The sequence below is a fragment of the Polistes fuscatus genome, unplaced genomic scaffold (genome assembly GCF_010416935.1).
Source record: "Polistes fuscatus isolate 324 unplaced genomic scaffold, CU_Pfus_HIC Scaffold8, whole genome shotgun sequence".
Taxonomy (NCBI): domain Eukaryota; kingdom Metazoa; phylum Arthropoda; class Insecta; order Hymenoptera; family Vespidae; genus Polistes; species Polistes fuscatus.
Window position 1 is genome coordinate 599,123 of NW_025113162.1, and position 15,799 is coordinate 614,921.

General features: G+C 33.0%; 1 protein-coding gene and 1 long non-coding RNA gene across 4 annotated transcripts in view; one reads left to right on the forward strand and one right to left on the reverse strand.

Annotated features, from left to right (window-relative positions):
• Positions 1–15,799, reverse strand: part of LOC122524733 (bifunctional heparan sulfate N-deacetylase/N-sulfotransferase) — a 324,826-nt gene that overhangs the window by 117,012 nt on the left and 192,015 nt on the right. The window lies entirely within an intron of this gene.
• On the forward strand, positions 1,130–9,959 carry LOC122524734. Its single transcript, XR_006305613.1, has 2 exons — positions 1,130–1,232; positions 9,813–9,959. It is a non-coding gene; the product is annotated as an uncharacterized LOC122524734 (long non-coding RNA).

The following is a 15,799-nucleotide window of genomic DNA, read 5'->3' on the forward strand; positions in this document are numbered from 1 at the left end:
TTTAATCGTTCATATATTATATATAACCAAATAAAATGAAATATGTGTATAGTTTAGTTGAACAAAAGAAACGAGATAGTTCGTTCGTTCGTTTACTATTAAACCCAATATTGTTTATAACCACTACCAACACCACGAGAAAGCAACTTTTCGGCCAAAGAATATGTGTTCATAATATTACCGTTGAATGCCCAAATACTTACCGGCACCAAGCTGGTACGTCAAACTAACGCGTTTACCATCAAACACGATAGCAATAATGGTGGTAATAGCACATATTATCTCAGCCATATAATAACTAATTGCCGTTTCATACCACCAAAAACAACGTCCTTGCTATCATCTATGTTGCTTTAGCTGTTACTATTAGTAATATCATGGTTTACGTGTTTAATAATAAAACAATTTAATAAAACATTAACACAGTCGATTTTTTACGATTTTATTCAATAACGAAAAAAAGAGAAAAATGAAAAAAGGAGAAAAAGAGAAAGAATTTTCAGAAATTTTATTAAATAACGAAAAAAGAGAAGCATAAAGAAAGAGAAGAGTAAATAAAAGAAGTATAACTTCAAAAAGAGAAAGAAAAAGAAAAGAGAGAGAGAGAGAAAAAGAGAAGAAGAGAATATAGGATGAAAACAAATTAAAAATGTATGTGTGTGTGTGTGTTTTTAAGAAAAAGAAATAGAGAGAGAAAAAGGGAAAGAGAAAACGAAATATTATAATTTCAATGATATTATTTTCGTATAACACAAGCGTTGAAACACGTTTTCTATTCTTTGTAGGCATATGAATATATGACATAAACAGAGGTGTCTAGCGTAACGCAATACGTCATACGTGGTAAGATCATGTAATCGTGTAAGTGGAGAAAAGCGGAATACCGTAATGTATCTCGGTGAAGTTCTATCGAATGCCGCGAATATACGGTTACTTCGTCTATATAGATATATCTTTATGCTATATATGTATATATATATCTACATATTGTATAATATATACGTATAGAATATGCGCACGTTTGCATATATATCTTTATCTATATATTGTGTATATATATACCTACTTATATATATATATGTATGTATCTATGTTGTATCTATAGGACTTTGGATACGAGAATAGTCACGGTTTATAGTCTGTCGATCGAAGACGCAATTTGCTCGAGTAAATCGAGTCTTTGTAAACGTACGACGAAAATGGTTTATCAAAGTAAACGAGAAAGAAAGATTGTAAGTAAGAAGAACATAATTTTAATTTTTCAATTAAGATATCTTCGATAGACTAATACTTAGTGAGTAAATGTTTTAAATAAATGATCAATCTTTAGAACATAGTAATAATGTTTGATTTTTTTTTTTCATAACATTTATTCATAATATTTAACAATATCAATATTATTTAATATTATCGATAATTTGAAAAATTTCGGAATAAAAAAAAAATGCTAAGAATCTATCGCAGACAACTTTTAACGAGAAGACATGTGTATATGACAAGTGCTTCGAAGCTGCGAACGATCGTTCGGGAAAAGGGTTGTATGTACTCTGCTGAAGGGTCGAGAAGTAGAAAAAGACGAAAGAGAAGAAAGGAAGAGAACGTGTGCGTCGTCGGCGTATCGTAAAGTTCATTTATTGCAGCAGCCTTCGTTCGTAGGCTTGTCGAGTCATTGAACCGGCTCTCCATTTTTATTTTTCCTCGAGATTTTTACATTTCGCGATAAAAACAAATACTCATATTTTTTTCATTTTAATTCCTTTATCAATTAAAAATCACCTGAATAACAAATATCAGCTACGATAAATATAGATAAATAAACTTAAAAAGGAGAGAATTTCAAATAAAATTATCTCGATATAAAAATATTTATTATCAAATAAATATTGATACATTCAATACCATTCAAATTGCACAGAAAATATTTTATTTTGAGTCATTACAAATGAAGGATATATTTTAATAGAATACCATGTACTAATACAAACCCACAAAACCATTTGGAAAGTCCCTAAAAAATGATCTCTCTGCAATAATATTTGTTGCCAGATAAATATTGCATATTTGATGTCATTCAAATAGCATAGAAAATATTATGTTTTGTATCATTACAAATGAAGGATATATTTTAATGAGACGTCATGGATTTTTCTGCACATAAATGTAATAACTTCAAGACCTCTCTCTCTCTCTCTCTCTCTCTCTCTCTCTCTCTCTCTCTCTCTCTCTCTCTCTCTCTCTCTCGTACACTCCTACGTCATTCTCAATATAATTCTCCCATGCGCGTGATCCATCCTCCTCTCGAAGGCTCAAAGCCGATCGATAGCTCGAACGGTCGTTATCGTTCATCGTCTTTAGGCTCGGTACGATTCCTTATCTACTATGTCCCGTACATCGAGAACCGATCCTGATTGTTCGAAGAAACGATTTCGCTGTTGGCGGATAAGCCATATTATCGATGAAGTTCAAAGGTTGCCGAACTTTAACTCAATTCTGCGAGGCTAGTTCACTTCCGCGTTCCTTCCGCGTATCTACCAAGAAATACAAATTCATAAAACTCCCATTTTCGATAGAAATAAATAAAATTCTTATATTCTACCATAAATTATTGATTAACCTCTTTTTTAGATAGAAGAAAAATGTATACATATATAAAAATCTTTTTTTATTGTTATAGTAAATTTACAAAGAAAATAAATAAACCGTAGGACGATGATTACGATCCACTCGTAACACGTGCAAAATTGTATATTTATATACTCGGAATGTTATAGCGTTATTCATATCGGTAGTTTACAAACGCGATTCGCGAAACATTAAAAGGGCGTTTCGTAATAACGTTTGGTCGTTCGTACCATGACGGCTATAATTTAACCGCGACGAAAAGCGACTGATGTGAGAGAGACCGAAGGGCCAATAAAATGCCGTGTCGAGATTGGTCGAGTAATAAAAGAAACGAAATCAAGAAACGTTTTGCTCGTTCGCGTGCTCGCACCTTCCTATACGAAGGTCTCTAATCGCAGTTGGTGGAACAAGGAAGGAAACTACTATTTATGTGTGTTATTTACATAGATGTATACGTACCAGTATACAAATACTAACATTTGTCGTAATTACGTTACGAGTACATAACGATTTATCGATCGAATGTTTGAGAAATAAATAGGATTTAATTTGTTTCGAAAATTATGCTCGCATATTTAGTATTTATTGAATTAATATTTATATATTACAAAAGAAAAAGGAAAGAATTAGATATATGCATTTTATTCAAATTTACGGTTTACGTAAGAATATTATTGCAAGTCGTATACGTCAGAGTTGTGTAAAGGTTACGTGACGATTTCGTGGTAAAATACATTTTTTTTTCTGTCCATACTGATAGATGTGGTTTTAGGTAAACCGCATACGATATGTAAAATTTTCCATTAAAGCGCATGTGGCCGGTATGCCAAAAATAGTACGCAATAAATGTTACCGATATTGTATTAATTATTATAGAAATTTATCGATATTTTATAATAATATTAATACGCGACTTTGAAGCGATGTTTTTTCTACTATAAATACTGATTATCTATTTACACACAATATTGAAAAATTATTTATATAAATATAATATATTAATATCATAGTATACAACATCTATCTATATATATGTACTATCTAATACCGTAATATTATATACGTATAGAATATTTATTTATAAAGCTACTGACCACTATTAAATATTTTTTCCGTTTAATTAGAGTCGATTATCAGTCGATTAAATTGATAACCGAAATTATTATAAAAAAAATCCTATTTTTAAATTACCAGTATAATTATTTTAAACCATACAGCAAAAACATTATTTAACGTAAATAATAAACTAATAAATAAATACTTTGATTTCATAGAGAAAAAGGTCAATGAACTTGTTTAACAAATTGCTCGATTTTCGATAGAATTTTCATTGTTGAAGTATCGAGACCTTTTAAAAGATAACTACGACGTAGCCAAGAGGAAGTTGATAAAGAAAGAGAGATAGAGATGAAAGAATGAACTCACGTATCGGTAAGTTCTTGAACGAGTTATCTTGACAATTCGATGCCCGGAGAAACGAGAAACTTGCGCTCAATGCTGGAGGCTACCGCGGTATCGTTGCTTTGCTTCCGATTCGAAGATAAGAGACTCGATGTTACGTTACGCCTTCTTCGACCAGCCGAGAAACATAAATTACATTTCGTAGAAAAGCTGATGGAAAAGGTGGATAGGTGGGTTGGGGTGGGGTTAACATTGGAAGAGTATATCGATATTTTCTTAAGCGTAAAGAAACAAGATCTGACGTAGTTGATTCAACACGACGATATCTTGTATCAATATCAAATCGATTTTATATAGAAAAAGATAAGATTCTAATTTTAAATGTTATTTTTTCTATTACCCTTACCCCCCCTTTACGTTTCTTTTGAGAACGATAAAATTTACATGTAAAATAAAACTAATTAATAAAGTACGCGTATACGCGCGAAGAAAAATAACACCTTAATCGTAAACACTTAACTTCGTTCGAAACTTTTCAACTCTGACCAAACAAGAAGCACGAATTTGTTGTTTTTATTATTTAATTTGTATATTTAAGTATTATCTTTCTTCAATTCTTTTTTTTTTTTAAATAGGTAATATTAATCAACTTGAGGAAACTTTCAAGTTGACTTTCACGAGACAAGTAGGAAACACAAAATTAACGAGACGTTTAGAATGCAGAGTGAACTTCTCTCGTTTTACGTGTGCTTGTTTATTTGTGTGTATGTGTGTGTATGGGTGTGTGTGTCTATATATGTATCTTTGTATGTATGGGAGAAGCTCGAGTATACCAACGAAGTAAACGCGTTTGCATTTCCTGTCCCGTGAGCGCTATCTATCCGTTTGCAGTTAGTTATCTCTCTTTCTCTTTCTCTTTCTCTTTCTCTTCCCCCGTCCTTCCGTCCCCTTCTCACTCTTTCTCTCTCTCATACAGAAGACCGTACGATTCGCCTCGAAATTTCGAACGTGTCGTATGAGAATCCAACATCAAAACCACCTTCCTTCTATATTTTCTGCTTAAGCTCACGTGTGAAAATTCACCATTGTGCAAACATACATATACTAAACTAACATTTATGTATACAAGTTGAGATATTTTAATTGGAACAATTAAATGTTCTTCGTTATTATTCGAAAAATATTTTCTCGACAAAATTTCCATCATTTCGAAGTAATGATTTTAACACATTACTTATCGTACAAAATATCGATCAATGAGAACTCAAAATTCTTCGTCGATATCAGAGGACTTTGTAGAGATAAAATGTAATAAAAACTTAACATCGTTTCTTCTGAATATTATTAATGATTATTAATAATGATATTAAGAAAGCTAAGATAACTAAATGATAATTGTATTAATAAGTTACAAAAATGATATTTAAAAATAATAGAATGTTTAAGAAATAATAGAATAGAAATAGCCAATATTTTAGGCAACCGGTCAATAAAAGCCGACTATGCATATATTAATAAATTTCAAATTTATTTATTAGTATTCTTACATTGAATAAATATACATTGAAAAAATATATGACATAGTTTTTTAGAATTATCAAAAGTCAAATATTTTCTAAAACGATCTGTTTTTTAACGTACATAAAAGGCCACTTTTCTGTGCAAAATACGGAATATGGATAAGAAGCATTTACATAAGATCATAAATAACGTAGATATTTAAGTGTTCCGATTAAAATACTTCACTTTGTGGTTTATAAACACATATGCATACACTACAGTAGATAAACGTGACATGGAAAAAAGAAAAAAAAACTTTAACGACCAAGTGCATCCTATATTCTTATACAAAACTCGACGACGTCAACCGATCTTTTTCATCATCAACTCGTCATCGGAACTAAACATTGCGACATAAAAAACGATAAAAACAGCCATCCAAACAAACAAAAGAAAGAAATAAATGATAAAAGGAGATGCAACAAAAAATTATTGCATAGCGAGTCGTTCCTATTGTTTTCTAGATAACTTAAATTTTCAGTGTATAACCTTGACATGGAACGGTAGGATGATAAAAGGAAGAAGCTTTGCTTGATGTGTTGTTTTTTAAAAAGAACGAAAATGTCCCGCTCGTTCTTCCTTTTTTTTTCTTCTTGTTTTTTCTTTCTTTCCTCTCAACTCTCTAAGGGTAGTTTCAATATTCTGCCATGTCACGTGGCCTTGACGCGACACGGATATCTTCTTCCATGAACAGACGATGCTTTAGATGGCCGGAGGCTACGGTAAGTGACAAAGGTGATGATATTCAATCCCCCTCTCTTTCTTTCTCTCTTTCGTTTACCTCTCTTTACTTCTCCTACTTCCCCTTCTTCTTTTTTTCTTTCCTTTGTGAGCTACGAGACGTCGTAAAAGTGAGCAAAACTGTCGGACGAATGAAAGGGCTTTCACCTTCCATAAATATCTTCTATTTTCTTCAGTCTCTTGACACGATGAAGAAGAAGAAGATGAAGAAGACAGGTTTTCGAATTCGATGATCTTTTCCCTTTAAGGTTTCCCCATCATCGAGCTTTCAAAGCTAAAGTAGTAACCATCAGCAAGCTTTTAACAAGTAATTAAGTAAATATGGCTGTTTTCCTTTGATGAAAACTTTTCGTTAGTAATAATAATATGGTTCTTCGCGACAACAACAAAGATAAGAAAATAAAAGTACGGAGAATACTAGGACAATATGGATAACGAATGAGTTCCTCTAGTTATACAGAATATTACGTTCACATAATGCTAATATGGTCGTTTCCTTTATCTTTCTCTTTCTATTTTCTTTTTTTTTGTACTTTTTCTTTTTTTCCCCAACGTTAACGATAAACGTACTCTTTGAAAGTCTTTACGTTGAGAAGGTACTTCCTACGAGACGAAGGAAAGAAAAAGCCTTCGTACAACTGGCATACAAATTTTCTAATTTAAAGTACGCTACATTCGTCTTCGTCTCCGTCTTCGTTGTCGACGACTTCTCAAAAGGTACGCGATAAGTCGTATAACCTAATTGGCAGCTGGATAAATAACGATGACAAAATTCTCGTTATATCTCTTACATACTAAATTAATATTCTATATGTATAAAATCACCCATCTAAATTATTATATTTCAAACATCCAAGAACGAGATATATTACATGAAATAATGAATCTAAATAAAATACACAAAATTAAATAATAAATGAAAAATTAAAAACATTATGTCAGAAAAAATAAAAGAAAATATTTTCAATCAAAAATAAACAATAAATAAATTATTGTTCGCTATTCACCATAAAATTATTATACTACGTCAGCCATTTTACAGAAAAATTATTTATACATATACACAAATAAACAAACATATTTAACAGAAAATAAAAATACAATTTATCACCGTTTAACCATTAGGCATTAAAAAAAAACACGTGGTATCTCAGACCAACATAAATACAAGCATTGATAAAACAAACAAAATTCATATAATTATTCGACAATAAATAACAAAAAATTAAAAAACTATAGTCACGAAAGAATGAATAATCAATTTATCGAACGATTTCTATTATAAGAATCAGCAATGAAACGTACGTGACCATCTGATGAAAGTTTGAAACGTCTAACGAGCCGAACCGGCGTTAAGACAAGCATACGACGTTACGATCACGATCGATCGATCTTTTTCTTTCTCGTTCTCTCTCTCTCTCTCTTTTTCTTTAGGGATCGGAGCAAATTTCAATGCACGATCGAGTTCGTTCCATAGCCTTGACACGATGCTCACCTCGATTCCTCTTCCGTCGAAGTCGTCGTCGTCGTCGTCATCATGACGATAGACATCTATTTTTCCATCTCTTTCTTAACCACGTAGAGACACATACATATACATATACATATGAATATGTATATGTATATGCATATGTGCACACACTCGCACACATACAGAGCCGAATGGAACGACCCGTCATCCTGCCTGAAGCACGATCGGCACTGCTGATTTGAATGGCAATTGATGCGGAGAAAACCGCGTGCTGACGTATCGCCATAATGCGGCACGCAGCGATAAAAGCGTGCTACGCAGCTTCGTTCTGATCGAAGCTTTTAAAAAAAGAAAAAAAAGAAATATTTCTAACGTTTAAGAGAATGCGTTTATGTGTGAGAGAGAAAATAAGCAAACAGATACAATCCACGCAACCATGCAGCTTCGCTGTTCCGATCGATGGTAAAAGAACTTCAGTGTATGTGAGAGAGAGAGAAAAATATACACAAAAATACTTACTTTCCTCCATAAGTTCCTATAATTCTCAATGGAGTGAACAAGATAGATAGATGAAAGATATTACTAATGGGAAATGAGTTCGTTCAATGGGATCTTCAATCGCGTGCAATGATTTCGATTATACAAGAAAATCGTTTAAAATACGATAGAGAAAATGAAAAAATAAGAAGGAATAGAAAGAAAATAAAATTTTCAAAAGACTTCGATAATAGTCGTTTGTATGTCTAAACTGTTAACAAGGTACATTTTGCTATACGAGACGTGAATATTTTTATCCGGAACGCCAACCATGAATTCAAAAGAATAATGAGTGCAATTATTATTTTTTAATCGAGATTTAAAGATTATTTTTCGTATGCAACATACCGTAAAAATAAAGAATTAATATTCGTATTTTATATACAGTTAAATCAAAATATTCTTGCCAGAGATGTTGAATTAATTATCTAATTTTAAAATAACTATTGCAGATATTTCATAATTCAATTAAGAGTTACTATTAAGGTTTCTATTGGAGAATAAAATATTACAAACGGTTAAGATCACATTCATTTAGTTCACTAAAAGTATTCAAAGAATTATATGTAAAAATATATGAAGGATGTAATGAATGATACAAAAATAATAAAGGTTCGGAAATTTCAACAAAAAATTCATCTCGCATATCCCGTCGAATAATCAATGGAATTAATAATAAAATACTTTTCGCAAAAGCGTTCATTTCAAAAATGTACTCTTCGAATTTTTCAACATATCTGTACGTCGTCCAAATTCAAAAAATTAAGAGAACAAAAATTCACGTTTCCGGTAGATGTCATAAAAAATTAAAAAAAAAAAAAAAAAAAGCAAGGATGTTCCTCATGAAAAATATTCTTATAAAAAGGATAAAATGTGACACATACAATATCCAGGTTAATAAATAAAATTCGTCGAGATCTGCATCCCATTTGAGTCATGAGACAATTGGAGTGGCTATATTTTTTCTGAACTTTTCTTTGGGGAGTTAGCACCAAAAGAGAGAAAGAGAGGGAAAGAGGGAGTGGGAAGAGGGTGGGAGGGAGGGAGGGGAGAGTAAAGATAGAAGGACGAAGGGGGGGGAGGAGGAGGAGAAGAAGGAAAGGATAGGATAGGATAGGATAGAGTAGGGATAGCTCGTACATATAGTAATACGTCCTACCCTTCATACACGTGCAGAATTATTATCATAAGGAATTATAGCGGAGAGGCGAAACTAATGGCGCCTACGCGAAGAAGAAACGTTCGCTTCGCTCTCGGATTACCGTCGTAAATCTTTCCCGTCGTACTTTCGACGCTGCTGTTCTCCTATATACATACACACACACACACACACACACACAACACACACACGTATTATATGAATATATAGATATATATGTATATATTATATAGTACATAAGCTAGGTCGCTTTGAGCGCACTCACGCCTTCGGAAAAATGTACCTTTATACGATTCGGAACCAGGCATATATTTATTACAGCTCAGTGACAAGCGGAAAGCGCACGCTAGTTATCCCGCTCTGGTGTATCCTCGTAAATCTAAAGTGCGCACGACTATGACGACTATGACGACTATGACGAGTATGACGAGTGTAACGACTACGATGACAACAGAGATTGGAAGAAGGTATGTACAATATCGGCCGAAAGTTTGGGTACACAAATTGCATTTGTATTATACACGTTCATGTACAAGTTGTAAGTTCCAATGTTGTCCGAAGCCACGAGAAAACTCGTGAGATCTTAAAAATAGTTGTGAAATAATTTGTAAACGAAAACAATTACATTAAATTAATTGCACGAATTTCTCAATTATACAGAATGTTTCGTAATATGTGGGACAATGACAAAAAGTGTGCCTTTAAATAGGTGCTTCCCTATCACATCTTTCAAAGTTTTCAACCCCGTTTCGTGTTCCAATAATCCCTGACAGTTTATCTTCGTAAAAATTGTTCGAAATGATCAGCCAAGTTTATAATCGTTGTACCATCGAATTTCACAGTATTTTAAAAAATTTGCAATACAGCATTACGAAAACATAACTTAGAATAATTTCAAGATATTTCATATACGAGTACACACGTACTCCAACTTTTGATCGATAGTGTATATAAAAGGAAGAAGAGAACGTTGTCGTTTGAACGTACTCGTTCTATGTCACGTGTCTCCGAGTGAAGCTCGTCATTCGTGACGATGGCGGTCGCTTGATCGAAAGAGATCGTTAACTCTCTTTTCTTATCCATGGAACGAAGGCTTTTCAACTCGTTCGTCATTTTGCTCGATCACCAAAATCAGAATAACATGACGAACGAGAGGAAAAGAAGAGGGAAATGAAAAAGAAAGAAGGAGATAGATAGATAGAGAGAGAGAGAGAGAGAGAGAGAGAGAGAGGGCGATCTTTCGTATAATGTCTAGCTCAGAAGAAAGTTCCCAAGTGATAATTTCTACGTTTGAAATGCAAATAACAGGGGGTCGACTTTGGGAAAAGCGTTGTCGTCCGTGTCAGCTTTAATAATTCGATGAAACTTTGACTTGACAGAGAAAGAGAAAGAGAAGGAGAGGAAAGAGAGAAAGGAAACAGACCGGAAGCACCCTTTGACCGAGGATCTTGATGTGGTCTGAAGTTGGCAGAATGACAATTGCGTCTAGCACGAGTCTCCGTTAATACTCCCTTCCCTTCCAAGGATTATAGTTATACATATGCCTTGGTACAATGTTCTGCTCGGGAGAAAACCCTTTGTCGTGTTAGCCTGTCTCGCGAATATGCATAAGATGATTTCTTTGATAAGCAAACAAAATATTTTTTTAATAGAATCTAACATAATCAAATATCAAAATAGAAATTTTAACATATTATATGAATACTTTGCTCGGTATAAATATAGGACTTGGATTGCATCCGGGTTTGCATTATAATAGCAAAAAGTTATATTCTATTTTAAATACTGATCATCCATTCAAAATTTTCATTCCCGAGAATAGTTCGTTCGGTGTAAATAATTATTTTTCAATATTTTTTTAAATAGATGGTCAGTATTTATAACAATAACCATGGTTGCATTTTGATAATATATTATTAGAAATATCGACCAACCGTCTAAACGTCTAACCCAAAAATACTTCGACCAATATAAATAATAATTGATCAGTATTTATAATAGAGACACTGTCGCACATTTATACTAATATTTCATTTGAAATACTGACCATCTATTTAAAACATTCACCCTAAAAATACTTTATCCAACATAAATAATACTTTATCACAGTTAATAATAGTCGTATATATAACGGTTGTATATTGATATAAATATTTGATTACAGATAGTATCCCAATAAATAGCAATCAAAAATAAATAAGTTTTACCAAATATACATGTATAATATCTAGGCATGTGACTTCACAGTAACAATAACGATATACAAAATTAAAGCTGCCATTTTGTAGTCCGAAGGCTGTTTGCCAATACGTTTGTCTTAATTCAGTGTATATCGAGATGCCAACCGTTAATGGACCCGAATGTGCTTCCCGTTAGGATGAGATACGAGCGTGCAAGATGCTAACCCGCCAATCCTCCACCTCCTTCTCCTCTACCTACTCCTCATCCTCATCCTCATCCTCATCCTCATCCTCATCCTCTCTTCTCCAGCCACCCCTATCTAAGTCGTTAATTTTAACGATCGTTAGGGCAACACCAACACCGACCAATCCGGAAGAGAGACGACGACGTCTATTAACGATCCAAGCATCCTTGTATCGTCCAGAGAATTTATGGATATGAAACGACGAGGATGATGATAGTCTTGGACATTCGCGAGCTTATTCCGAAGAGGATTCGCTACGTGGATCGAAGGATTTAACTGGATTACATCTGGTCGAGTAACCAACAATTTTCACGTTACGTATGTATGTATACATATATGTGTGTATGCATGTAACTACTTGAACAATATCTATCTATCTGTCTATGTGCAAGCTTGGCAATCCAAGGATCGATAAGATCAAAGCTAAAATTGAGCATTATCTCAGGTATCTACTGGTACCATCCGTAATGATAGGATTAATTGGACCAAGCACTGTTTAGTACCAGCATCGTGTCTTGTGTCGGCTCGTAATAGCTCTAGTAGGTCGAGGTTAGATCCTTACCTTATGATAAATCCTCTTATCGCTGTAATCTTAATGAGTTGCCTAAGTAATTAGCTCAACTACTTGGTAAGAATTATTATTATATAGTATATTTATCTATTCTTAATAACAAATATCTCGATATACTCGTATAATATTTGTCATATTTCTGATCAATCAAATTCTAACTTAAAGTATTCTATTTTTTATATACTTCAACATCTGTAATTTATGTTGCGATAAATTGTAGCTCGTTTTTTACTTAACTCACGATAAATACATAACATTTATCGGTGTAATCTTAACGAGTCACTTAAGTAATTGCTTCAAGAACTTGTTATGAATTATTATGTATCGTTCATAATGTATATTTATCTATTCTTAATATTAATACTTTGAAGTACTAATTTTAAGATAAATTATATGAATAAAATTGAATTTATTCTTTCATAAGCGAATTTAGAGATCTACGAGGTCGCGTTACGATAATTGTTTCTCGTTTTTCTTACCTTTTCGACAAGGTAAAAGTTCACAAAACGAGAAAGGCACGCAAGATTAACTTTCAGTTATGGTTTAATTTGTTAAAGGAAACGACTTTCTCGTTGTTCGGCAAAAGGTACACCACCATCTACCACGAATACTACCTTATTTCGTTTCGTACGATGGCATATGATATTTTTCTTCATGCGTCCCTCGTTTCTTTTGCGTTCTAACGACGCGTAGATATATCGCATAAACTAGTTCACTATCGTCGAATCTACAAGACCAGTAACACGTTCCAAGCCAGATCTTATCTAACAACGATAATTATTTCCTTAAGAAAGAACGCATTTAATTCTTCCTTAACGATATTCGACTTTGCCGTGACGCTCTATTCACTCGTCTCGTGCTAATTTATTCCTAATGATTGCACCGGGTATACGTCAGTTGTTTCTTTCCTTTTTTTTTACCTTCAAATTATTACACTCGGATGTACTTTTTATCGTTGCAAAAGCTCATTAAGTAGATAATAAGATTGCTCGGTACTAAGTTAAATGACTTTATTGTTACCATAAATTATCATAACGAATAGGCATTATTATTTATTGAGTCGGTATTCTTTGAAATATTTTTCTCCTGTACTTAATATCAAATATTGATAAGTTTTATCATTTTAAAGCAACTAGAATTTATTTATTATTAAAAATAATGAAAATATGTTTAAAATACCGAATATAATTTATTCTTTATACCGAAACAAAATGTTCGTACGATCGAGCATTTAATTTTACAAAATATAATGACCCAACAAATAGAAGTAATAAATGAATCGTGCAATTTTTCGCGTTATGCGTTAGACAAATCTCGTTTCTCTCTTTTATAAGAGAAAAAGAGAAAGAGTGAGAGAAAAATATCCATTTCCCTGATGTTTTAACAAAGCTAACAGAATTTTATTCTTCTTTTGTAGGGGAAAGAGAGAGAGACAGAGAGAGAGAGAGGGAAAGCGACCTTTTAGCCGTTCAAAACCCGAGCCACCATCGATTCCATTTTACATGCCAACGTCGACCAACGTTGGTAGGTGGTTTCGTGCCAAAATATCGGACCTTCCGTGGAGCTCTTGGTGTTCCGACGAAAATCGATTACATACTAACGGACGTCCTGCAGACCGAACATCATTAATGATAGCGTTAGCAAGAGGTGCACCAAGAGAATGAGAACAGAACTACCGACAAAGCTAGTCGCGTTAGTCGCGTTAACGACTCTTTGATAGTGAACGATTCGATGGCTGTTAATGTGCAATTAAAATGGCACTGATAGACGCAGAAAATTAAAGAGAATGAGAATAGAAACAGACACCTAATGAGAAAGAGAGAGAGTGAGTGAGAGAGAGAATACGAATACACGTAACAAAGTTGAATATATCTGTATTGTTAATAGCATCATCACAGGATATGACACCTAATTACGGTTAATGAAAGCGTTCGATTATTAGCATGTGCTCAATCGTACTCGGAGAAATTAAATTGACGATCGTTTCATCCCATATATTAATGTATAGAATATTCATTCTTATATCTGTCACTTTTTTTCCCCCCTCTATTGTAATGACTTTCTTAATTAGGTATGGAATTACTCGAATATATATAGGACTACGATATCAAATTATATGAAATCTTTTAAATGTCTAAAGGTAATTCTTAAGTTTAGAAATTTATGAGAATTGTTACGAACTTCGAGATTAAATCTATGCGATTTTATTACTGTTAGAAAAGTTTTTCTATGAAAAGAGAAAGAGATATCTCTAAATTAACGCGAATAAAATTTAACCATTTATTACGATATGTAACTTTAAACGATTAAATATACGCGAATGTAAATTTGTGTAAATGTACTTTTTAAATCTTTTTTTTTTAGGAAATCGTTATTTCTGTGTATTGTTAATTATTATTAATAAGAATACTAGAAAAGTTAAGATAACGAAATAATATTTTATTCATTTGTTACTGAAATATAATTACAAAATAATACAATTTAGAACAATAGTAGATAGAATTGTCAGTGTAAAATCTATTAACCAGGTGTCAGCAAGTAATGTGTTAGATTAAAAAGAAAGAAGAACAAAAAACAAGTAAGTAATTTTCGTTTGAAACTTTTTTATATTCCAGACATGAAAAAAGTATTGAGTTATGGAAGGTTAAAACGAGAAAGGTTCGATGTTCATCATCGAAAGTTCTTTACGCTTATCACGTGTTATCATCATGTATGTCGACGATTTATCGCGAGAATCTTTACACTACCCCCACCCCCTCTACCTCCTTTCTCTCTTTTTCACACTTCCTTTCTACTGCACCGTTTCATCCAAGTTTATCTTGATCGACTTGACCCGCATGGCATCGGCAGAGTACGAGAGCCTCTCTTCGAACTTTTCTTCTTCGATTTTGCCTCATTTTTCCAGATTCGACCTTTATCAACTATCGCCAAGTTTTTCTCTCTACGTGAACTCGGCTTAAACGTTTAAAGTGATCAACAGCTTGTTTTTTTTCTCAACCTGAAAAACGCGTTCTCCGTTATCGCTTATCGCTTATCGCGTTACTTACGAACAACGACTACATTTGTTTCATTACCTTTTTCACTTTTTTTTTTGCATTTTCAACTTTGACAAGATTTACTTGAAAACTGTGACACGAAAATGAACAAAATTGTGAACAACTAGTTACGAGTTGATCCTCTTGCATTTAATGAGTTTTTTAATATCTCAGTTACCCGAAGATAATTTTTGAAATTATTTTCAGATAAAAAGTACGCATATAAAACCCAGTATTATAAACAACGATCTAGATAGAATTAAATCGAAATATTAAT